This window comes from Tenrec ecaudatus, chromosome 2, assembly GCF_050624435.1.
Source record: "Tenrec ecaudatus isolate mTenEca1 chromosome 2, mTenEca1.hap1, whole genome shotgun sequence".
In the NCBI taxonomy this organism is placed as follows: domain Eukaryota; kingdom Metazoa; phylum Chordata; class Mammalia; order Afrosoricida; family Tenrecidae; genus Tenrec; species Tenrec ecaudatus.
In genome coordinates this window covers 126,751,620-126,766,267 of record NC_134531.1, presented here as the reverse complement: position 1 = coordinate 126,766,267, position 14,648 = coordinate 126,751,620, and the positions used below count along the sequence as shown (strand labels likewise).

Genomic DNA, 14,648 nt, shown 5'->3' with positions numbered 1-14,648 from the left:
CCTCCCTGGAAACCATCATTCTGCTCGAGCCGCCACGGCAGCCACTGTGTCGACCCGTCGTGTTGAGGGCGTTCCTCTTTTTGCTGCCCCTCCACTCTCCCAAGCATGCTGTCCTTCTCCAGGCACGGGGAGGAATAGAAATGTTCAAAGTGCCGGGCAACTGATGTCTCCCGAACACCTGAAGTGGAAGGGTTCCTCTTAGGTATCTGTTGTGGACTGAGTGTGTCCCTACCTCCCCCTCAAAAGGTGTGCTGTAAATCTTCAAGGCCTATGCTTAGGAGCGCTGGCGGGGGGAGGCCACCCATCAGACTGCTATCAGCAGGTCAGCAGTTTGCAATCAAGAGGCTTTCTATCCCATAACAAGAGCTTCAGTCTCAGAAACCCACAGGGGCAATTCCACTCTGTCCTACAGGGTCCTATCTGAATAGACTCTGTGGCGTGAGTGAGAGCCAATGCTTTCGTCCCCCTTGAAAAGAGACTATCGCTGTAATGCTGGTGAGCAGGATGCCGTTAGGGTGTGCTCTCAGGGAGCCTCTGACACGATGTAGCAGGGCTTGCTGTTGATGTTCGGGGCCATGAGTCGGCTCCAAGCCACAGCGACCCCTGCACAACGGACGGAAGCCCGGCCAGTCCTCACTACTGTGCCTGCGCGGGAGCCCGTGTGGCAGCACCGTGTCCATCCATCTCGTCCAAGGCCTTCCTCTCTCCCTGTCTCTGCTTGCACGAGCGGGATGTTCTTCTCCAGGGACTGCTCTCTCCGGACAACATGCCCCAAGTACATGAAACAAGTTCTAGACACCTTGCCTCTAAGGAACAACCTGGCTATATTTCTTCCAAGACGTATTTGGAATAAATCTGTCCTTTTGGCAATCTATTGCACTTTCAATTTTCTTCTCAGGCACAACTCAAAGGCATTAATTCTTCCTCGGTCTTTCCTGTTCAATGTCCAAACTTCACATGCATATGCAACAAGGGAAACGACCTTGGACCAGCTGCTTAGTCCTCAAAGTAACTTCCCTGCTGGTCAGTAATCGAACGAGGTCTGTGAAGCAGCTTTACTCACTGTAACTCGCCTTTTGATCTCTTGACTGCCACTTTCATGAGCATTGATTGTGAATCCAAGAAAGGGAAAATTATTGATAATATCAATCTTTTCTCTAGATTAAGGAACAGACTAAGGATGTAGACACGGGGAAGGATAGAGACTAAGTTACGTGACGATATCCATGGAACTAGGAGACAAGCTGAAAAGACTAGGACCTTCTCCCAGAGCCAAAAGGGACAGAAAACCTTCATTTAGCATCGGTGGCCTGCATCTGGACTTACAGTCTCCTAAACTGTTGGAAAATAATTTTCTGTTTGATAAAAATCATCCATTAATTGGATTTCTGCTATAGCAACTCTGGATAACTAAGAAATTCTTCCTTCTGTATACTTAAAAATACTACTAACTCCTAACCACGCTCATACTATGGTGGTCTGCATGCTGGAGCTGTGCTATTGATGTTCCAAATACCAGCAGGGTCACTTGTGGTCAACAGGCTTCCGGAAGCTTCCAGACAAAGAACAGACTCTGAAGAAGTAATAGGCTATCCACTTCGGAGGAATTAGCCACTAAAGAGCTTATGAATAAAAGCAGAACACGGCCCAGAAAGGTGCTGGAAGATGAACTCATCAAGTTGTAAGATGCTCAAAATACCACGGAGTAAGAGCTGCCTCCTCAAAGCAGAGTTGACCTTAACGACTTGGCATTAGTCAAGCCTTTTGAACTTCCATTTGCTGATTGGGCATGATTCCAAATGAAAAGAAATGCCAGCAAGCACTCATTAATAAACAGAACATGGAGTGTACACATATGAATTTAGGAAAGCTATAGGTTATGAAAATGGAAATGGAATGCATGAATACTAGATATTATGAGCTAGATATTAGTGAACTGAAATAGACGGGCACTGGTTATTTTCAGTTGGGCAATCTTTATTTTCTTGCTTTTAATAATTTTATTGGGGACTCCTACAGCTCTTATCACAATCCACACATCCATCCATTGTATCAAGCACATTTGTACATATGTTGCCATCATCATTTTCAAAACATTTTCTTTCTACTTGAGCCCTTGGTATCAACTCATTTCACCCCTCTATCCTTCATAAACCCTTGACACTTTATAAAATATTATTTTTTCATGTTTTCATGTCTTACACCAACCACTGTCCCCTTCACCCACATTTCTGTTGTCCATCCCCCTGGGAGAAGGTTATATGTCAATCATTGTGATCAGTTCCCCCTTTTCCTCCCAAACTACTCCTTCCCCTCCTGATATTGCTACTCTCATTATTGGTCCCAAGGGGTTTTTCTGTCCTGGATTCCCTGTGTTTCCAGCTCTTGTCTGTACCAGTGTACATACTCTAGTCTGGCTGGATTTGTAAGATAGAATTGGGGTCATGATAGTGGGGGGGGGCCTTAAATAACTAGAGGAAAGTTATATGCTTCATTAGTGCTATACTGGCTCATCAATTCCTTGTGACCTTTCTTTAAGGGGATGTCCAATTGTCTACAGATGGGCTTTGGGTTTCCACTCTGTCTTCCTCCTCATTCACATTGATATGATTTTTTTGTTTTGGGTCTTTGATGCCTGATACCTGATCCCATAGAAACCTCATGATTACACAGACTGGTATGCTTCTACCTAGTTGGTTTTGTTGCTTCTCACCCTGAAAGCTGCTTGTTTATCTTCAAAAATTTAAGACCCCAACACTATATCTTTTGATAGCTGGGCACCATCAGCTTTCTTTGCCACATTTGCTTATGCACCCATTTTGTCTTCAGTAACTGTGTTGGGAAGGTGAGCATCACAGAATGTGGGGTTATTAGAACAAAGTGTTCTTGTGTTGAAGAAGTACTTGAGCAAATGCCCAATGTCTGCCCACTACCATAACACTAAATATATAAATATATGTACATAGATCTATTTCCCTATTGTTATATTTATATTTACATATGTACATGCCTGTATTTAGACCTCCATAATGTCCTTTGCCTCCTAGTCCTTTCCTCTATTTCCTTTTACTTTTCTCTTGCCCCACTATCATGTTAGACCTTCATTTGGGTTTCAGTAATACCTCTTGGCTACATTGCCCTTGATCAAGCCTCACCAGGCATCCTACACCCTCCTCACCATTGGTTTTAGATCATATGTGTTTCCCTTGTCCCTGGGTTTGTTGGCACACCCCTTCCTTTCCCCCACCTCCCGCTCTCCTGAATACCCCTCACCCCCAATTGTCAGTCTAGTTGTTTTTTTCCTCCGGATTGTTTATCCTGCCTATCTTCTCTAGATAGTCACGCAGAGACAATAATAAGCACAAAAACAAGACAAAGCAAAGCAAAACAACAAAAGAAAACAAAAAGCAAAACAACAAAAGAAATGCCCCTAAAATAGTCCCAGGTCTGTGTGTTGACCTTTTTAAGTGTTTGCTGGTCAAGTCTGATGGGGAGCCACGCCTTGACCCCAAAACCCATTTTGAGGATTCCGCGGGGACTTCATTGCTTTGCTCCCCTTGCTGCTTCACTGCATGCCCTTAGCGTTTTGCCCCGATGTGGTGGCATCAGATCAGGCACAATTGCTGCACTGTGTCTCCAATGGTGTTCCCCAGTAGTACTATATGAGTGAGGGATGTCATGCCTCGTGGTGGGACTGGCCTTATGGTTCTCTCTGTACATTGGCTGCTCTGAGCAGGAATATCATCCTCAGGGCTTGGTGGGCAGGATGTGTTCCACTCTCTCCTTCCCTCTTCGTTTGCTCCTGTGTGCTCTGATGAGAGGTGCCCCTCTTTTTGAGCTGTAGCTTCAGTGCCGTCCTCTGAAGTGCAGTCTTCTAGGGGGTCCTAATAGCTGGGATTGGGCTCTTTTTAAAACATAATAGAGCACTAATAACAGCAATACTGTTTTGATGCATTTGTAGTGCCTGTTTGTTATCACCTCAGTGTAGGCACCTCAGGTTTAGGTAGGATGTGGGTGGTTATGGTCCTGATGGCACAAAGGGACTTGCTTCTGTGCTGAGACAGCTTATCGGCAGCACACAATGGGCTGTCATGGGGCTGACCCATGCAGCATGACCGTGCCACCAAAGCAGACAGCCACTTGCAGACCTTCCACAGATGGGGACGGGGGGGGGTGCTCTCCAGGACCCCAGGTGCTGCTGAGTGAGATACGACTAACTGGTGCTGGGGAGAGGGGGAGAACTCAGGCTGGTTTCCCATTCTCTGTCGCCACTGATTGACTAGCTCCCTTCCCTGGGTGTGTGTTTCTGCTGACACTGTCTGTACGCCTGGCCTGGGTAAATGTCATTCACTTTCTGTGTTTCTTTTCTCCTGACTGGTCAGTTTCACAAGGGATTGTAGCTTGAAGGGAGTGAATTGGAACTCCGAGGTAGAAACTGGCAGATTTATCTACCTTGTTGTTGAACCCTGGCACTAGTTCGTTTAATGATCCAGGAATTGTGATGGATGCTTTATGGGAGTTGGTTTGTACCACAGGTTGTACAATTCAGCTGCCCATGACTAGGGGGTGCATGTACAAATATTTTCTTTGAAAAATTATTCAGAAAAAGATTAAAAGCAAAAACAAACAGAGGAAATATAATAAATAAAATGTGCTAAGAAACGTGCTACAATAGGCTCACACTAAGAACCACATGCTTAAAGAGCAACTAAGAATTGTTTTTCCTTCCAAAATAATGGACTATCTTGTTTGAACAGATTGACATAGAAATGGTGATTTGCGGTGGATCTTATATTTGAGTCTAATTTTATGACCTGGGATTAACCCACTGACAGTGAATAGGACCTAGATTTACAATGTCAGCCTCCTTTTTCACCCAGAAAAGCATATTAAACTGCCACTCTAAGATGCCCAGACCACTGCAACCTGAAAGTTCAGATAGAAAGAAAAGCTCACTACCCGGGAGGTCTGAGTTAAAGTAGGCAAAAGCGCAGAAGCAAACAAACAGATAAAATACCAAGAGAAAGATTGCTCTCTGTAACAATTTCAAATATGTTCTCTTAGCTTCCTTCCCTGAGCCATAGGCTCAGGACCAGAAATCTCAGCAGCCACTGGCTTATCAGTCGATGGCAGAAAAGATTGTCAAGGAGAAAACAGTGCAGACGTCGTGAGCCCGCAGCCAACATCAAATGCAACATGATAAGAATGTCAATGTTTAGAAGTACCGGAGCTTTGAAAAACAGTAGTACACAGACTTTATCAGTGTGATGCTTTAACAAGGAGACAGGGGCCACTATTTTGCTTTGCCAATTTTTTTTAAAGGAGAAAGTAATGTTTGTTTCTAAAGATACTCATTATCTCCCAAGCTGCAATCAAGAAAAAAAAATTGCCCTGTAAACCACTGTGGCTACCTGCAATTGGGCTCAGAATTGGTCATTTTTTCAGAATAGTAACACTGGAAAGCCAGGTAGACACCCTTTAAAATATTGGCCATTTGAGTTTCCCCGAACTATCAACTGTGAAGAAAAAGCACCACTCTTCTTAGGAATGCGAATGTAGGAGGGTGAAAGTGGGGGCGTTCTCTGCCCCTTGCAATAGTGGAGATCCTTCAAGCACAAGGAGAAGTTGCTACCAATAAATGGGATCAATTTGTATTTCACCTTTTAAAACACCACACACAGCCCCACAAACCCTGTTTGTAATAAGAAATCTGTTCACGATAACTTCATAAATGGTCCTTTGGCTTCGGTCCTCTTATTTCAGCCATCTCTGCGGAGAGTATTTCATATACTTATACATCTCTTTGGGGTCGTGTGTGTGTGTGTGTGTTTCAGTGCTTCATGTTAATAGACTCCATAACAAACTAACTGTTACATAAAACACATCTATCAGCGCATGTTCAGGAACAAACATTTATTCTACGTCTGTATAAAAGTTGACAGACTTGGTGAATAGTAAATAGCAGTGAATAGGACAGGCCATCCAGGCACAAATTAATTTAATAGCAGCGTGTCCCCACAGGAAAAGTGAGAGGAGTTGCCTGGAGTGTCCAGGTGGACCCATCCATCACTTACACCAGTGCAGGGGCAAGGGGGTAGCATCGTACCCTTAAACTTTGGACTATAATCAGTGTTTAATCTTCTTAGCATTTTGCTTATGTTACAATAACCAAATTCACTTTCCTCTGTTTCTCATCACTCACCACTTATGCTCAAGCCCAATTGGATCATCCTGTTCCCTAGATGAGGCATTCTTGACAGCTTACTGTAATTAACTTAGATAGTTATGAAAACTCTATCTTGCTTGAACCTCCTGGCGAAAGAGCCCGGAGAAGAGTGGGTAGAGGGATATCACTTATCATCAAAGGGGTTGGTCAGTTTGTCCAAAAACCCAAACCAAATTCCCTGCCATTGAGTCGAAGCTGGCTCGTAGTAACCCTATGGTGTGGGTTAGAACTGCCCCTGTGGGTTTCCGAAAAGGTGACTCTTCACAGGAGTAGAACCCTCCCTCCCCCTTCTCCCTTAGATTGCAGATTATAGCCCAATGCATAACCACTAAACTACCGGTTTCTCAGTTTACCCAGGCTGGTAAATTAAAACAAGAACACGTCGTAACCCCTTGAAGATTGTGTCATTCAAGGTCTGGCCAGAGCTCTGAGGAAGGAGAGAATGTGAGCATATATGGGGATCTGCTGTGCCCATGACAAACAGGACAGGAGAGCCCAGAACTCGCTCTGGATCAGCGGCCTCTAACACCTCCTGAGGATCCATCCCTCGTGCCTCTTCCCAACACTTAAAGAAATTGCCCAGGCCCAAACTCACCACCCAAACAGCTAGTGATAACAAAGATGTTAGGTATTTGTTTGTTAAAAGTGAATTTAATTCAACAAGGGATTTTGTGGCAGGAATTCCACTGTAGTTTCAGGGGAAGATATTCTTTGACTTCATTAAAGTTCTAGTTATATGAAAGAGGAGGCAATTTAACAAAGTTGACCAAAAAAGGGGAGGGGTTGAAAACACTGAAATGTAGATTTGAAAGCGAAATTAATTGTATAAGCAGCAAAATCTAAAACTTGCCTCACATGCTAGGGGCAAAAAAAGTATGGTAAAACTATGCTTTCTGCTTCATGAATGACTAAGAAATGAAAGGGAATCTTTTGTGTGAAACACTAAAGCAAAAAACCAAGCTCACTGCCTCAAGCCTATTCCAACTCATCGTAACACTACAGGACAGGGTAGAACTGCCCCTGTGGGTTTCTGAGACTGTGATTTGGGAAATAGAAAGCCTCATCTTTTCCCTGCAAGCTGGGCAGGTGGTTTCAAACTGCTGACCTTGCAGTCAGCATGCCGACACACAACGACAATGCCACTAGGGCTCCTGAGTGAAAGTTCGCTTTTTAAAAGTGTCGTTCACACATCTACAGCCATCACACGATTCAACAATTCCGACCTGTACATTTCGGTGACAACAATCACACTCTTCAAAGAGTGTGGCAGTTCTTACTTCCCTTTTCCACCTCGCTTCCCCCCTGACTTCCACTCTCTTCCTCCTCAACTTCCTGCCCAACCCTCCCGGTTCTGGCAACAATTTCCTCCGTAGAGTTTGTTCTTTGGGAGGAAGATGGGGCTTTCTGCTCCTTTAAGAGTCACGACAGTTCTGCCTTGTCCTATGGGGTCCCTGTGAGTTGGCATTTACTCCCTGACAGTGAAGGGTTTTTTTCCCATTAGTTCTTTAACTCTTTCAAGTTTGAATGAGTTTTGGCTTTGACTTTTTGAAACCATGTGATTTCTGTAATGAAAGGTATTTTGAATGAAATGAAAAAATATTTTTTTAAAAAATATAGATTTTTAATTAGTGGGACATACACGCCCTGATGGGACTATGGTGCTGGGGCTGGTTGAGATGAGGCTGTTTCAGATCCATGCAGCTTTATAGGCTCCCACCAGATGGCAACGTGAACTAAAAGTGGGCTAGCCCTTTCCCACTAAAGCACAGTGGCAGAAAATGTAGATAGACACTCTATGTCCCATGGGTCACAAAGAGGATTACAAGAACACAACACTCAAGGCATAGATATATAGATAGATAGATAGATAGATAGATAGATAGATAGATAGATAGATAGATAGATAGCTGGATTTAAAGAATACTTCAGGGGGAATCTTGAAACACAAATTTTGAATCAAAACAGAACAAAAGTGGCAAACTAGTTAAATATTATAACAAATTTTCTGTAATTGTTTACTTTGATATTGTAGAAATTAACTGCCAAGAGATTGGCTAATCCTCTTTGTAAAAGTCATGTATGCACTACCTGGGTTTATGTGTAATTTTGATTTTACAATTTTACATTGCAATTATATCACTTCAAACATTTTTTGCATGTAAAATAAACTTTACAGGAATGAGTACAAATGAATTTTATTAGAATAATAAGATTGTGTTTGAGTAGTCAAACAGATTTTTCAAAATTAATAAAAGACATAAAATCTCAACTAATAGAAATTAACAAAAGACATCAAATCCAATTCAGGACAAAAAAGAAAGAAAGAAATACCAACTTAAGAAAATGCTAATAAGAGTGCTACAAAATAAATAGGGAAAAGTGTTAAAAATCATGCAAATAAAGATAATAGATTACTTTCACGAGACCACAAATGTGATAAGAAAATGATTTCTCTACCAAAATAATGGAATCAAAAATTCAAAGGGATGACATATTCATATTCTTGAAAGAAAACAATTTTATACTGGGCAAAAATACCTTTTAAGAATGAAGTCAATAACTTTGGGCGTCTACTTATACCTTACCTCAGTACAAGAATGGTTTGTTCTAATACTGTGGCAATGTACAATATTCATCTTCCCGACCTGATCACTGAAAGACGAAATGAGTGCATAAGCAAATGTGGTGAAGAAAGCTGATGGTGCCTGGTTATTAAAAGCTATAGCATCTGGGCCCTTAAAGGCCTGAAGTTAACTGAGTGTCCATCTAGCATGAAACAACAAAGCCCACATGGAAAAAGTACACCAGCCTCTGTGATCATGAGGTGTTGATGGGAATAGGTACCAGAAATTAAAAAAACAAGCAATCAGATTGATGTGAAGGCACATGGACAAAGTGGAGGTCCCAAATCTACATGTGGGATAATTGTATGGTCTCTCAGAAAGGGGCCACAGAGAAGTGATGACATACCCAGGGTGTGGAATAGCACTGATGAAACATATAACTCTCCTCTAGTTCTTTAATATTTCCTCCCCTTACTATTATGGTCTTAGTTTTACCTTTTTAATCTTGTTGGACCTATGTATATCTGTTTGTATAATAAGTTCAAAGAACCAGAGGTCAATGAGACAGATGCAGGATCCAGACCCAGGAAAAAAAGTAAAATGAGTTATTACATGTATCCACTTAATATTGGAAGCGGGGGAGGGGGAATTTTCCTTTCAATTGAGTCTGGCTGTGACCTGATGAAGGGTGTTGCATCTCTCCTAATATGCCTACAAGTGATTGGATGTCTTAACACATCCCATTCAGGAGGAAATATTATGCTGGGTCACATCACCGAGGATTACTAGGTCTTAACTGCTAAACCACTGAGAGTCCTGACCCAGACAAGTTGACACAAAAATCTACCCCAAGGGCCTTCCTCCCTTCCGCTGGCTGGCTCCTTTATCAACCCGGACTTCAATATTTCTCTATTTGTCATAATGTTGTCTATTGAGCCAGGTATGAGAATATTTTTCTTTTCTTTATTTTTCTTTTCTTTCTTTTCTCTTTTAATAGGGGAGAGAGCGAACGCAGTCCCTCATTACCACAAATTATGCAGTTGAGTTTCCCACATTTGGGGAAATCGCAGGGGTCAGCACATCCAGAGGGCAATGGATGAGCCTCACCCTGGGAAAACCACCTTCGTGATCATGGTATCTCCCCTGCCAGGTAAGTATAAGAGAATATTTTTTCTTTTCAATGAAGTGTAATCCATACAAGAGGCTGTGTTCTTTGATCTTTATCAGTAAGGGTTTAACGTCGTCCTTGCTTTCAGTGAACATAGCTGTGTCCTCTGCGTATTAGATTGTTACATAGATTGTTAACAAGCCTTCATACAATCCTGATCCCCATTCTTCTTCATATAACCCAATTAATTTTTTCATTTTAAATAATTTTATTGGGGCTCCTACAACTCTTATCACAATCCATACATACATCAATTGTATAAAGCACATTTATACATTCGTTGCCCTCATCATTCTCAAAATTCGCCTTGTGCTTGGGGGCCTGGAATCAGCTCATTTTCCTTTTTTTCCCTCCCCCCCCCTGCTCCCTCATGAACCCTTAATAATTTATAAATTATTATTTTATCTTATCTTACACTGCCTGGCATCTCCCTTCACCCACTTTCCTGTTGCCCATCCCCCAGAGAGGAGGTTATATGTAGATCCCGAAATCAGTTCCCCCTTTCTACCCCAACTTCCCTCCCAGTATCGCCACTCTCACCCTTGGTCCTGAGATAGCCCAATTTCTTAGATTATTTGTTTAGTGCACAGATTGAAAAAGTATGATTAAAATATATAACCGGACACACACCCTTTTCCTGATTTTAAATCACCCTGATTCCTTTGTTCTGTTCCAGTAACTATCGCATGGTCTATACACAGGTGCCACATGAGCAGAATTAAGTGTACTGGAATTCAGCCAAGACACCTGATGTCAGCAATGATATCCAGCTTGAATGTCTGGCGCTAGAGCGATGTAAACATTTTAAAATTATCTTCATCAGAATTTTACTTGCATTTGATAATTCCTAAATTCTGTTGGGTCACCTTTGTTTGTAATGGGGACAGGTGTAGATCTCTTCCAGTTGGTTGATCAGGTAGCTGTGCTCAGATTTCTTGGCATAGACTAGTGAGTGTTTCCAGTGCTGCACAAATTTATTAGAACCTTTCAACTGAAAATCTACCAAAGCCTTGAATGTTATTTCACTAATGCCTTCCATGTGGTTGGACTTTTTCCTTCAATATTATGGTTCTTGATCATATGCTTGAAATGGTTGAATGTGGACCACTTAATTTTAGTATAGTAGTTCTGTGCATGGCATCCATCATCCTTTAATGCTTCCTTCATCGTTCAATATTTTGCCCTTAGAAACCTTCAGTATTGCAACTAAGGCTTGAATTTTTCTTCAGTTCATTCGGTTTGAGTTATGCTGAGCATGCTCTTATGATCTTCCCTTTTGTTGTTCGAGTCCCAGGTCTCTGCACATTTGATTTTAATACTTTGTCTTCTTGAGCTGCCCTTTGAAATTTTTCTGTTCAGCATTTTTACTTCATTATTTCTTCCATTTGCTTTGGCTAGTCTAGGTCTAAAGTGCCCATTCAGGAACATAGTATCAGGTGTAGTCTCCCTTGGATTCTATAGAAGAACTGATAAGCATTTTTTTTCTTCTGAGGGAGGTTGCTCTACCCAGTTTACCCACTGTGGTAGTTACATAATCTCATGCCAACTTGATAAAAGACTGAAGGGTTGGAGTCGAGCCTGTCAGTCAGCCTGATAATCCCTCCTTGTGGGCTTGGCCTTCTGATGGGGATTCTGGGAACTTCCTCTGTCTTGATTCGGCCATCAGAGGTGGCAGGCCACTCTCTCTCTGCTGCAGGTTCCTGTTGACAAGCCACATGGGGTCACACTGATGGCAGCCAGAGCCCTGGAGACACAACCACTGCCAATGGATCCACATGACTTTCCACCCACCCACCTGTGATCTTCCTGCATTTGGTATCATTGTATGCGCTGTGTGAGTCTGAAAAGTAATTCATGGGCTAGTCTCAGACTTAGGGGCTAATATCATGATTTTGTCTGGACTGGCCTGGGATGTTTTATTGATGCAAAATTACCTTTTGATATAAAGCTCTCTCTTACACATATGTGAATGTCAATGAATTTGTTTCTGTAATTAAGTCAGCCTAACACACCCACCAACAAAAATATTTTCGCTTTCTCTGAGGCATACATGCTCCACTCCTTCCCCAACTTGCCTTGAATTTCTCGTAAGGTCCACTTTGATAGGAGTGTCTGTTGATCTGGGACGAACTTAGCGCAATGTTATGTGGCAGCAACTGAATGGTCGTTTCCCCGACACATCATTTTGAGAAATTGTCGAAGTTGTTTGGAAGATGTACACACAAAGAGGGTGATGTGTGGTTTATGGGCACTAGGTAGGTTTTCTACCTTGCTGCTCAGGAGACTGGATTAGATTACACGTCCTGAGGGCAGAAGCTTATCTTCATTCTGGTGTTTATCCATATAGTTGTGGATTCATGCAATATTTGTCCATTTGAGCTTGACCAACCTCACTCAGCATAATGGTTTCCAGGTCCATGCACATCACGAGGTGTTTAATGGTTTCATCGCTAGTTTTTAGGGATGCAGAGTACTTCATTGTGCGTGTACCAGAGTTTCTTTATCCATTCTTCTACTGATGGGCATTTGGTCTGTTTCCAACTTCTTGCTATCATTAACTGTGCTGCAGTGGACACGGGAGAGCATACATCAGATTGTTTTCAATCTTTTATTTAATTGTGGTATATGCCCTGCAAAAGTATTGCTGGGTCATATGGAGCCAAAAACAAGACTCCAGGAATTGATGGAATACCAACTGAAATGTTTCAACAAGCTGGTGGAGCACTGGAAGTACTTATTCATCTATGCAAGGAAATTTGGAAAACAACTACTTGGCCAAATGCCTCGAAGAGATCTATATTTGTACCCATTCCAATGAAAGGTGACTCAACAGGATGCTCAATTATGAAATATCATTGCTACCACATGCAAGTAAAATTTTGCTGAAGATAGTTCAGCAATGGTTGCAGTGGTCCATTGGTTCAGCCCAGAGGTTCAGGCCTGATTCAGAAGAAGACATGGAACAAGGGATATCATTGTTGATGACAGATGGATCTTGGATAAGAGCAATGAATTCAAGAAAGATGTTTACTTTTGCTTTATTGATTATGCCAGGCATTTAACGGTGTGGACCATAACAAACTATGGACAGCCTTGAGAAGAATGGGGATTCCAGAACCCTTCGTTGTGCTCATGTGGAACCTGTACATGGACCAGGAGGAAGTTGTGCCAACAGAACAAGGGCCTACTACAAGGTTTAAAATGAGGAACGTTGTACAAGAGGGTTGCGTGCTTTCACTATACTTACTCAATTTGAATGCTAGGCAAGCCATCAGAGAAGCCGGGTTATATGAAGAAGAGTGTGGTGTCAGGATTGGAGGAAGGCTTATTAGCAACCCGGGATATGCAGATAACACAAACTTGCTTGCTGAAAAGTGAGGAGGACTTTTAGCACTTGTTGATGAAGAGCAAGGACTGTGGTCTTCAGTATGGATGGCAACTCAATGTAAAGAAAACGAAAATCCTCACCATTGGAACAGTAAGTAACATCATCATGATAAGTGGAGAAAAGATGTAAGTTGTCAAGGATTTCCTCTTGCTTGGATCCACAATCATTGCTCATGGAAGTAACAGGCAAGAGATCAAACAATGCACTCATTGCATTGGGTCAATCTGCTGCACAAGTCTTCTTTAAAGCATTGAAAACAAGGATGTTACTTTGAGGACTAAGGCACACCTGACTCAAGCCATGGTATTTTCAATTGCTTCGTGCACATGTGAAAGTTGAATATTCCAAATTCCAATTATTAGTTTTCTGTTAAATACTATTATTGGGAGCTCTTATATATCCATTGTGTCAAGCACATTTGTACATATGTTGCCATCATCATTTTCAAATAATTTTCTTTCTACTAGATATCAGCTCCTCATTTTCCCTCCCTCCTCCACCCTCCCTCCTTCTTGAACCCTTGATAAGTTATAAAGTATCTTCATATTTCATAGCCTCTGCTGTCTCCCTTCACAAATTCCAATTATTAATTGATGTTTTCAGCTGTTTCTTATCATTTTTAGTCGTGCCCCATCAGCAAGTGAAGATGCCCCAGGTTTTCCTTCATCTGTGTCAGGATGGTAGACTCTACTCCGAGAAGGCAGCTCTCCCTCAGTCGTATTTTGAGTGCCGTCTACTCTGAGAGGCTCATCTTCTAGAACTATCTGACAATGTTCTGCTTCTATTCATGAACTTTCCAGTATCTGACTATGTTTCAATGCTATCTGTGGAGTTTCCATTGGCTAATTACTCTGAAGTGGACAGCCTCGTCCTTCTTCATAGTCTGGAAGATCTATTGAAATCTGTTCACTTTGGGTGCCCCACTGCTATTTGAAATACCATTGACATAGCTTTCAGTATCACACCAAAACACAGGCCACCACAGTCTGACAAACATGTAGTGTTAGAATTACTCAAAGCACAGATTAGGGCTTTGTAGAAAGTAATAAATGAATTACTCCTGATAAAGTAGTTCAAGAAAAAATATAAATACACAAATTCAAGTATAAAAATGAAGGCATTATGATAGGTCCTACAGATTTGTAGAAATATATTTTAATTAACTTTACAGAATTAAATTAAAAAGTATAAATGAAGTACACGTGTTCCTAAGAGTTTGCTACTTACAGTGGGGTGGGTGGGTGGGGGTGGTGGTGAAATGCAACTTACACAAACTGAAAATAGGCAAAAGAGAAAATTTGA

General features: G+C 41.9%; 1 non-coding gene across 1 annotated transcript; it reads right to left on the bottom strand.

The window, feature by feature from the left end:
• Positions 1-9,784: 9,784 nt before the first annotated feature.
• On the bottom strand, positions 9,785-9,948 carry LOC142441567 (U1 spliceosomal RNA). Its single transcript, XR_012782936.1, has one exon. It is a non-coding gene; the product is annotated as a U1 spliceosomal RNA (small nuclear RNA).
• Between the last annotated feature and the right edge of the window lie 4,700 nt (positions 9,949-14,648).